Below are 11,913 nucleotides of genomic sequence, written 5' to 3' on the forward strand. Positions count from 1 at the left end.
CCAAAAACTAGTCCCAAGGAAACATCAGACAAATGCCTTTCTATTTTTGAAAAAGGTGGGTGTGCTTGGTCGTATTCTTCCCAAATGTCAATGCCATAAAAGATCACAAAAGGCTATGAAAATGTTCCAGATTAAAAGAGGCTAAAGAGACATGACAGCTAACTGCAACCCCTGCCCCTAGGCTGCCTCCTGTACTAGAGGGGAAAATTACTGAAAAAGGACATTATTGGTTCAACTCAGAAAATTGGAATGTGAATGTTAAGAGTAGATAAAAATATATGCCAATGTTAAATTGACTGAAGTAGATTACGTAAGAGAATACTCCTAATCTTAGTAAAAATATACTACTGAAGTGTTTAGGTTAGTGTTTAGCCCCTTTAGGGCTATGATGTATGTAACTTAACTTCAAGCGGTTCAGAAAATAAATTGTGTGTGTATGTGTGTGCATGTGTGTGTGGAAAGAGACAGACTAAGAATGATAAAGCAAAGGGGGTGAAAATATTAATTAATAGGAGATTATAGGTAAAAGGCACATGGTATTCCTGGTACTATTGATTTTAGCAACTTAACTGTAAGTTAGAAATGATTTCCAAAACAAAGGCTTTTTAAACATTTCTAGGCTGGATGGCTGGGCGCGGTGGCTCACACCTGTAATCCCAGCACTTTGGGAGGCCTAGGTGGGCGGATCACGAGGTCAGGAGATCGAGACCATCCTGGCTAACACAGTGAAACCCCGCCTCTACTAAAAAAAAAAAAGTACAAAAAAAAAATTAGCCGGGCGTGGTGGTGAGCATCTGTAGTCCCAGCTACTCGAGAGGCTGAGGCAGGAGAATGGTGTGAACCCGGGAGGCGGAGCTCTCAGTGAGCTGAGATGGTGCCACTGCACTCTAGCCTGGGTGACAGAGCGAGACTCTGTCTCAAAAAAAAAGAAAAAAAGAAAAAAAAAATTTATAGGCTGGGTGCAGTGGCTCATGCCTGCAATCCTAGCACTTTGGGAAGCCAAGGTGGGTGGATCACTTGAGCCCAGGAGTTCCAAACTGACCTGGGCAACATGGTGAAACCCTGTCTCTACCAAAAATCAGAAAAATTAGCTGGGCATGGTGGTGCATGCCTGTAATCCCAGCTACTTGCGAGGCTGAGGTGAGAGGACCCCTTGACCCTGGGAGGCAGAGGTTGTAGTAAGCCGAGATCGTGCCACTGTACCCCAGCCCAGGCAACAGAGTGAGACCCTTTCTCAAAATCAATAAGTAAATAAAATAAAATAGGCGAAGAGGATGACTGGATGTCCAACATCCACCACTTGCCTTTCATAGTCTTTGAGCTGCTCTCTAACTCTGCAAGTCATGAAAAACTGGTCCTGGTGCTTGTGATTCTCATCCAGAGGAATGCAAACAACAGGATTCTATTCTTTTTTTCTGGCTGAATAATATTCCATTGTGTATATGTGCCACATTCTCTTTATCCAAAATAAAAAAAAAATTACAGAAATGCAAATAACTGGTATATGGTGGAATGCACTTGATTATTGCCCTGAGGAGAGACCAATTTTGCATCTATTTGTAAATTTGTTTCAACATTTGTGATTGCCTATGTAAGTGTGGTTCTTTCAATTCTCCTTTGAATTGGTTTTGACAACTGACTGGTTCCCTCATCAATTAATGAGTTAAAAATACTAAATATATGTTCATTTTATATTTGCATGAGAGCCAAGTTTTATTGTTTTAAAAATGTATTCTTTAGCACAAGCATTTGTTATTGTCATCACTGAGGGTCATATCTAGGAACATTTTAAAAAATAAAAGTAGGGCTGGGCGCGGTGGCTCAAGCCTGTAATCCCAGCACTTTGGGAGGCCGAGACCGGTGGATCACGAGGTCAGGAGATCGAGACCATCCTGGCTAACACCGTGAAACCCCATCTCTACTAAAAAAAAATACAAAAAACTAGCCGGGCGAGGTGGCTACTAGCCTGTAGTCCCAGCTACTAGGGAGGCTGAGGCAGGAGAATGGCGTAAAGCTGGGAGGCAGAGCTTGCAGTGAGCTGAGATCTGGCCACTGCACTCCAGCCTGGGCGACAGAGCGAAATTCCATCTCAAAAAAAATAATAATAAAAATAAATAAAAAATAAAAAATAAAAGTAGGCTGGGCACTGTGGCTCATGCCTGTAATCCCAGCACTTTGGGAGGCCGAGGCAGGCGGATCACCTGAGGTCAGGAGTTCGAGAGCAGCCTGGCCAACATGGCAAAACCCCGTTTCTATTAAAAATACAAAAATTAGCCAGGTGTGGTGACACATGACTCTAGTCCCAGCTATGTGAGAGGCTGAGGCAAGAGAATCGCTTGAAGCTGGGAGGCAGAGGTTGCAGTGAACTGAGATTGTGCCACTGCACTCCAGCCTGGGCGACAGAGCAAGACTCCATCTCAAAAAAAAATTAATATAAATAAATAAATAAAGTATTCCTGAGACTCTGCAGGGTCCCTAATTCAGAATTCCAGGGGGGTACCCCTACCTACTGACTCCATAGTTTGAACCCCCTCCTGCCAGTCCATGATGGACATGAAACCAAACTTCACACATCAGCAAAGGCTGGACACCACCAAGTGTAGGCCCCCAGGGACCCCATTCCAGGTTTCCTCAGGGATCCTGCACCTCAGATGAGTGGCTCCTCTGATCCCCTCGTCTCCACTGTACCAGTGGCAGGCAGGAAGGGCATGGACAAAGTCAGACTACCATCCCCTGGGGAAGAGACTGTTTCTGTTTCTGACTGGCTGGGCCTCTCAGAGGACAGGAATCCTAGACTAATTTGTTTTCTGGATGTTTTAAGGATATATAAAAATAAAGAAATGCTAAGAGAGTTATAAAAAATAACCATAAATTCTGAACACTTACGTTGAATACATAACATGAATGTTTTAATACAAATTAAGTAAACTGTTGTATAGCATAATTTCACTATTCATCAGGTAATAAGATCAGGGTCTGGATGCATTGTGGGGTGTGCACTGGAGACAGGTTCTCCACCTTGGCCAGGGGTCTAGTGACCATCCAGACTGTGTGTGCACCCTCACTGGGTTGTCCAGATTTGTGGTCCCCTGTCCACCCGACTCTCCTGGTAGCCATCACCAGCCCACCCCTACCCTCTGCAATCTCGCTAACAGGCACCAACTGGTATCTGGAAAAGCAATCTCAATTTTGTATATTTATTGTGTATTCAGCCACTTTACCTAAAAGGGGCCATTTTTCTGTTGGAAAAGTCTAGGAAGACAATTCCATCTTTTGCCTCTCTTTCCCAATAACCATAATTAATTTCCTGCCTTTTGGCATTGAAATGTGGCAGAGACCTGCATCCAAGTCTTGTTTCTTACCTCATTGAGAATGTCTCTTATGTTTTGCTCTCAAGGATATTGAATATGATGTTGAATACAAATATTGGCTTGAGATAATCTTTTTCAACATGTTTTTATTACAAAAGCAACAGTATGTTAATGAAAAAAATTAAGCGAAGAGGAAATAAAGTCATTTATTATCTCACTATCCCTAGATCAATGTCTTGTTATCACTTTGATATGTATCTTAATAAGGTACATATCAGATATATAGTTTATGATATTTATTTGTGATTTATATCATAAGATATATATCAAAGTGTTGTGATTTTATTAGAAAATTATTATTAATCTTATAGGTCACACATTTTATTTATTTATTTATTTATTTATTTATTTATTTATTTATGTTTTTGAGATGGAGTCTCGCTCTGTCACCCAGGCTGGAGTGCAGTGGCCGGATCTCAGCTCACTGCAAGCTCTGCCTCCCGGGTTTACGCCATTCTCCTGCCTCAGCCTCCCGAGTAGCTGGGACTACAGGCTAGTAGCCACCTCGCCCGGTTAGTTTTTTTGTATATTTTTTAGTAGAGACGGGGTTTCACGGTGTTAGCCAGGATGGTCTCGATCTCCTGACTTCGTGATCTGCCCGTCTCGGCCTCCCAAAGTGCTGGGATTATAGGCTTGAGCCACCGCGCCCAGCCACACACACATTATTTATATGTCAATAACTGTGCTAAGTAGAGGGCTGAAAAGCATTATTTCCAAATCCTTACAGAAGACCTCTCTATGGTAGATACTGTTATCCCCATTTTACAGAAGAGAAAACTGAGACTTAGAGGCTTTCCCAATTTGCCTAGGACTCTGTGGCTAATCAACAGCCATTAAGACTCAACATCCACATCCCCTTTTTCCCCAAGCTCAAGCTCTTACCGACACTCTACTCTCTCCTAATCCAGACCCGATTTTGCAAATATAGGTTAAAAACTAAACTAGAATCCTCCTGCAAATACAATTCTGTTATCAGCTTTTACACTTAATTATATTATTAGCATCTTTCAATGTCATTTATTATTCTTCTACAAATTTAATGGCGGCATAGTGTTTCATTATATGGGTATGTTTTATTTATTTTTAAATGGCTCCATATCAAAATGAGAAACAAAAACTGGTTGTAAAATATTCAAGCAATACTAAAGAATATAAAGTAGAAAATGTGAGTCCTCCTTCCCTATCCTGCTGAGCCCCATGACCCAGAGGAAATTGCCATGAACGGGGTAATGCATCTGCGTCCACATCGTTCTTCTATGTAATTTATTATATGTAATGTAATTTATGTATTTTTCCTTAAAGGAATGGGACATACTGATCTACTGCTTGCTTTTCACCCACAATGTATCATGAACATTGTTCCAGACCTATAAATACTTTTTAATGTGCAAGAATCAAGAAGTCACGCTTGGCTTTTGGCTGGAGCAATGGGGAGGAGAGTGGAGCAGTGTTTCAGGGTTGGTTTGGATTGGAAGACGAGAGGAGGAACAGGTTTAGGGGTCAGAAAAGTTAAGGGCTCCATTTCAGACATAACAAGTTTGATGCCTGTGAACTATCCAAGTGGGCATTCAGCCCTGTGAACCTGCAGCTTGGGGTGTGGTGGGGCTGGGTATAGAAATGGAGGAGTCAACAGAGAATGGATGGTATGTAAATCCATAGCAAAGGTTCCCTGCTGCCTTTAGTAAGGGCGTATGTTTTCAATTCCCTCTAGTCTGCACCCCTCCTTGATGTCTCCCGACACAGGGTCTGGGTGTCATCTCAAGCAGGGCTGCTTCAGTCACTCATTTCCTGCCAGGCCACCAAGGCTTTGGGGTTTGTGACTATGGCATATTGTCAAGGAGTATTAAGAAAAAAAGCAACCCCAAAGTTGGAACTAAGGTAAGTAAGAGGAAGGCAGGCTGTCATTCCAGCATCCTACTGTGAGATATATATATATATATATATATATATATATATATATTTTTTTTTTTTTTTTTTTTNAGTCCTGTATTTCCTGTTTCCCAGTGTCTGAAAGAGTTGTTTCACATATTTTTTCCAGTTTTCTCATTTTTGGTATTGGGAGTACAGGTCTTGCTCCAGTTTCTCCACCATGACTAGAAGCTGAAGTCCTTGTACACTCCAGACCCAACCAATTATCCTCTTCCTTCATCGAGGATCTCCCAACCCCTTGGACAGAGCTGTTTTCTGTTTGCTTGTTTTTGTTTTTTAACAGAGAGACAGGGTCTTGCTCTGTCACCCAGGCTAGAATCATAGTTCACTATAGCCTTGAACTCCTGGGCCCAAGAGATCCTCCCACCTCAATCTCCTCAGTAGCTAGGACCCAGGAGCATGCCACCAGGCCCCGCTAGGTTTTATTTTTATTTTATCTTATTTGTAGAGACAGGGTCTCACTATGTTGCCCAGGCTGGTCTCAAACTCCTGGCCCCAGTTGATCCTCCTGCCTCGGCCTCTCAAAGCACCGAGATAACAGGGATAACTGAGCCACTGTGCCCGGCCTCAACAGAGCTCTTGACAGCACTATCAGTCTTAGGTGGGAAGCATTATGAACAATAAAAAGGGAGGAGATATGAAAATCCAGTTAATTAATCCCAGTTATAACTGAGGGAACTGGGCATTGCAGCTGGGTGGTCTTTTGTACAGTGAATAAATTATGTCCTTCGTTGATACTCAGTTCTTAGACTGAACTGAACTAACCTGAGAATGAGGTATTAAATTTCCCATTTCTAAAAACAGATAGAAAGTAACCATCCAGGGGCCAGTAAGGGATGGTAGAAAAGCACACAGATAAAATGGTGGAAAAAATGTCTGTCCTGGGAGTTAGAAAGCTTGGTTCAAAAGCCTCTATACGTATTTTCCTCACTTGCTTCCATTTCTGTCTGTAACACTAGGCAAGTGAACTCTTTACTCTACAATAATCCTACTGGCTCCTTTATTTTTCTAATGTTTTGGTTTCTCTCCCTTGCTAGCATTACCCTCTGTTTAGTGGGGTCATCTGGGTAGGCTGGAACAGCTATCCCCTTAAAGGTTAGATCACTCCCACTGCACCAACGAGCACAGGGTAGGTCTGAGAGCAATTCAGGGGAAGTGAATGGCATAGAAAAACAGGACATATCTAATAGCTTCTTGAAATAATAGGGACATTTCTGTGTTTTCCAGTTAGAAAGGACTTCTGAGTTAAAAGGATCACAAGATGGCAGGGCCTGATATTTTAATTTCCCATCTTCTTATTAAAATAGCAATGGCTGTGAAGTAAAACAGGCACCCAGAATTCACCTCCTCCAACATCTGATGTAATCAACAATAATTATTGACAGCAGCAAAAAGAACAGGAGCAAGAACCCAACAGGGAAACGTGTACAACTTCATGCCGCCATAATGAAATAAGAAAACAGAAAAAGCACACTCTGCCATGGCTTGGCATAGCTACCTATCATGGACCCTAAGCCCCCACAACAGAGTGAATAATATGTCGAGAATTTCCACAAATTGTTCCTGCTTTGGAGAAATGTTGTCTGAAAGGTTGAGCTGGAAGCTCAGCCAAAGTCAAAACACAATCCAAGAGCAGAGACCTCTCCAGCAATATGCACAGCGCGGGCGAGAGGGATGTTAGCTGAGGCCCTGGAGGAAGAGCCTGAGACCCAGGGTTCTTCCCACTGTCACCGTGTCCTGGATAGGGCCCTGGGTCAGACTTCTGAGGAGAAAACAGAATCCATATCCTTTGCAAAGGAGCAGCTGGAACGAGGGCTAGCCATTTGTCTACACTGAAGCGAACACAAGCAAAGCACAGCTTACAGGCGAGAGTTCTACAGGGCACAGGGGCCCGGAAATGTACCAAGGGCACTGAGGAAAGCCCGGCCACACAGCAGACAGCGAGGCGGAAGGCAGAGCCTCTTGCTCTGAATGTGCAAGAAAACCCATGACAAGATTATATTCTCTTCAGTTTTGAGTTTTAAACTTTTATAACATACATTTTCTTAAAGGATCTACTAAATTTAAATTATACAAATATGCCACTGAAAGATAAATATATCGAGAGGTGGTGGTCGCATGCAGAAGCCAGATGAGGAGCCTGGTGAGGAGGCAGCTCGGAGACAGGAGGCCTCCATGGCCACTCTCTGCAACCAGAGAGGTCTCAGGGCACGAGCCCTGCAAAACGCTTCTCCATCAGTGAACTCGCCTAAAAATAGAATGAAACAGGATGGAAGATGGTCCCACTAAGGAAAAAATTGAGAACCAAAATAACATCACAAAATAAATTTAAAATAGCAAGAAACACAGTAGTTAAAAATGGAGTTAATTAAGTGCAAAAAACATTTAAAAACGAGCTGATCAAGGTGCGTACAGAGGTGTAATTAAGGTAACACAATTAAGAAAATACAAAAAGAACAAAGAAAAGCTGACAAAAGGGTAGTCGCCTTAAACAGATACTCCAACATATCAAACAGAAAACATATTACAAGAACACAACATTTCCCTGAAGTGAAGTAAGAATCGAGCAGTCTCAGGAAAAAATGATATAGAATGTCACTTTTCATTGAGATCCTGTTTGTCACTGAAACTCAGTTGCAGAGAAAGAATGCTTTAATCACATCAAGGGGACAAGGATGGGACAATCTGAGGTAGCATCAGATTTCCCCTTTGAAACACTGAGTGCTAGGATGTAATGGAGTATTTGTCTTTCAACTAGATTATAAAGAAAAGAAAGTGATGCCCACATTTATATGCACCCACATCACTAAAGTATACAGACAGGCATATTCAGGCACGCATAAACTCAGGAAAAACCGTGTCCTTAAGCTCCTTAAAGAAAACCACTTGACAATAAAATTTAACTGATTAAGAAGTATTAAAATGAAGTTTCAAAACTGTGATCCCTTTCCCTCACGTGAGTACTCACAAAGCTCTCTTCCTAAAAGATTAGTTCCACATTGCAGCAATAGGACAGGACACCTCCTGATTTTTATATTCCTATGAGATTATTCTGTGTGTGTCCAAAAATCACATTCGCTTGAACTGTTAATATTTCTCTTAGGAAACAGGAAGGAAAAAAAAAGCAATGAAAGCTTGCCTTCTATGTGGGTTTGTGAGGGCCGCCATAACAACATACCACAGACTGGGAAGCTTGAACAACAGCGAGTTATCCTCTCACAGTTCTGGAAGCGGGAGATCTGAGATCAAGATGCCAGCAAGGCTGGTTTCTTCTGAAGCCTCTCTTTTTAATTTGTGCATCTTCTCCTGGTGTCTTCACATCACCTTCCTTCTGTGCATCTGTGTCCATAAGAACACCAGTCATCTTGGATTATAACCTACACCTCTGGCCTCATTTTAACTTTCTTTTTTTTTTTTTTTTTTTTTTTGCGATGGAGTCTCTCTCTGTCACCCAGGCTGGAGTGCAGTACAGTGGCATGATCTCATTGCAAATTTTGCCTCCTGGGTCCAAGTGATTCTTGTTCCTCAGACTCCTGAGGAGCTAGGACTACAGGTGTGCACCCCACGCCCGGCTAATTTTTGCACTTTTAGTAGAGATAGGGTTTCGCCATGTTGGCCAGGCTGGTCTCAAACTCTTGACCTTAGGTGATCCACCTGCCTCGGCCTCCCAAAGTGCTGGGATTACAGGCGGGAGCCACTGTGTCCTGCTAGTTGTGGATTATTTTTTTAAGGCTCATCTCTTCCCTGCATTGCCTCTGTTTCCTTTTACAGGCTGATTGAGTTGGCTTCTTCTTTTTACGCTGCAAGCTTTCCTCAACGGTCTGGGGAGTCCTCAACTGTCTGTGTTCTTCGTGTGTGTGTGTGTGCAGGGCATGTTGACTGGTGGGTGCCACCATGGGATGCTCAGACGGTGACTCAGGTGGGGGATATACCTGGGAGCTGGTTTTTCCAAAGAATGTTCCAATGAACTCCCTGAGGGCTGAACACATGGCCCTGGGCACTTTGGGAGCAGCGATGGGGCTGCGGGGGATGGAGAGGAACATTATTGCTGGCAGCCCCACCCTCACAGAGCCCTCTGCTTTGCCTTGAGTCCCCAGGTCCAGAGTATACCTGGCTCCATTTCTCCAGAGACTAAATGTCCAGTCCCTTGCAAGGAGATGAGTGGGAAAGAGTAGTTTCCTGGCTGTGCAGAGGAGCGAGAGGAGGCTGGGCTCTGATCCCCATGTTTCTGGCCTAGTGTACCTCCCCCAACTCCTCCCCTGCCCCCCACCTGGAAACACACCGGGGGACCTCCCACTGCTGAGCCTCTGGGGGTTCCTTGGGACCTGATAAGCTCATTTCCGGTTGGTTTCTCCCTCTGCTCTGCTAAATTTGCCTTCACTCCTTCCTTCCTTCATCCCCTTCCATCTGCCAAAGTTTTCCAAGTTCTCTTATCTCCCAAATTAATTTCGTCCTTATAGAGGATAACCCTTTTATTTCTTTTCTGTCAGTATAGTGGTTTGCGGAGGAAAGGAGAGTAATGCACGTGGTCAATGTACCAATACTTCTGGTTCAATTAGAAGACAAATTTCTTTTTGAATCTATTGAGTCAATATTTATTTTTTTAAACTTATTGATGGTAGTTTTTAAAAATTCAACATTTATTACCAATCTCTGGGTTTTGGGATTTTTCTTTGTTTTCGCTTCAAGACACAGAATGTAGCCCGAATTTGTTCTTTGGGTAACTTTCTAAGGTTTTCTTCATACCTCAGTATACAGTCAACTTCGGGTAGTGTTCCAAATTATAATTGAAAAAAGGGTGTGCTCTCTCTAGGATAAGAGCTTGATGCATCCCAGGTTACTAAACCTTATTAATTATTAAAATCCTCTTGGTTCTTATTTTTTTGCCTCCTTGATCTGTAATAAACTAATACTAGTAGTGTGTTAGTCTCAAATGCAATTGTTTCTGTCAATTTCTTCCTTTGCATTTCCAGCAGTTTGCTTTCTAGTTGACGCTGTTTTATCCACAAATAGAAGTTCATGTCTTTTGTGTCTTCATTATAAATTCCTGCTATCGGAAACAACTCAGAAAGTCAAATATGGCATTTTCTGTCTTATAAATGGAAGCAAAATAATGCGTACACATGGAGTGTGAAATGGTAAGCACTGGAGCCTCAGAAGGGTGGAGAGGCGGAAGGGGGGTAGGTAATGAGAATTTCCTTACTGGGCGAATGTACACTATTTGGGTGATGGATACACTAAAAGTCCAACTTCTGCCTCTATGCAATATATCCATGCAACAAAATTGCACCTGTACCCCTTACATTTATACAAGTATAAGAGTAAAATAAATGCCTCCTATCAACATCAAATTTTTTCTTTGTCCCATTCATTGCTGTCTCCTTGAGTTCTGTGTCCTTTATGAGCATCTCCCCAGCAAAGGGATGGCGGTACCTGAGCCCAGGGACGGGACAGCAGTGCAGAAACAATGGGGCGGTGGAGGAGCGGGAGGTCAAAGTCAGGTTTTGATGGGCGAGGGGAGAATGAGGGTTGAGGCTGTGGAGATAGCAGGCCACTGCAGGCAGTATACATTTAAGAAGCTTGGCTGAAGGAGAGAAAAGCAGACAGCCTGGAGCAAGTGGAGACCTAGCACTTTAAAATGCTGTGGGAGAGCAGGGTGTGGGCGGGGCAGGCTGGAGGTTGAGGCCACGGAGGCAGCAAAAGGCAGGGATGCAGGAACTGGCTAGGGGTGGCCTTGGGAAGAAACAGGTTGCCTCCTCTCCTGCCGCTGCTGAGGGGTGGGGTAGCTATGCTGCTGGTCGGCCTGGGGAGACGGGGTGGCGGAGGGTCTCCCAGTGTGGGAGGAGGCAGGGCTCAGAGAAGGGCCAGTTGGCTGGCTAGGAGATCTGAAAAGGGGTACACGTTTGGATTAATTGGGGTGGAGAATGAGAGGGAGGCCTAGCTGAGAATGGAGACGGGAACGGACCCACAGGGCAGTCAGAACTGGGGTGTTTTTCAGTTTTCTCCTGCAGTGCTTGGTGGCCTGGAGATTACGGCTGTTGGGTGGACCCAGGGCCGAAGTGGTCAAGGAATATTGTCAAGGGAGGGACTGAGGAGGGAGCCCACAGGGTCTAGGCTTGGTGGGGGAAGGCAGAGAGAACACACGGATTGGCGAGAAAAGGGGCCGGTCTACAGACCGGTGCTGATGTGGGGGATGAGCAGAGGCGGCTTGGCAGCTGTGCCCACTGTGAGCAGCATGGATGACACTTTCCTAGGAGGTCAGAGGTGATAGCAGCCCAGGGTGGGCCCAGGAGTGGCTGGCTCAAGCGGAGGGAAGGGGTCCTCACAGGAGACTAGAGATGGTCAGCCTGAGAAGCCAGGGTGCTGGAGGGTGGGAGGTGAGACACAGGGGCCACTGGCGAGGGTGACGGTACAGCCCTGCTCCAGTGTGTGGCTCTGCTCTACTTGCTTCCAGCTGGCTGCAGGGGCAAGAACAGGGACAGGCCTGAGGCTTCTCTCTGGGGCCCAATCCCTGAATAGAGCCAGAGGCACCTGTCTAGGTGACAGACCCGGAGCTCCATCTGACTTTTTGACCAGAGGTATCCTTGCCCCCAGCAGAAGTTCGGCCCAGGCA

This window comes from Theropithecus gelada, chromosome 15, assembly GCF_003255815.1.
Source record: "Theropithecus gelada isolate Dixy chromosome 15, Tgel_1.0, whole genome shotgun sequence".
Classification (NCBI taxonomy): domain Eukaryota; kingdom Metazoa; phylum Chordata; class Mammalia; order Primates; family Cercopithecidae; genus Theropithecus; species Theropithecus gelada.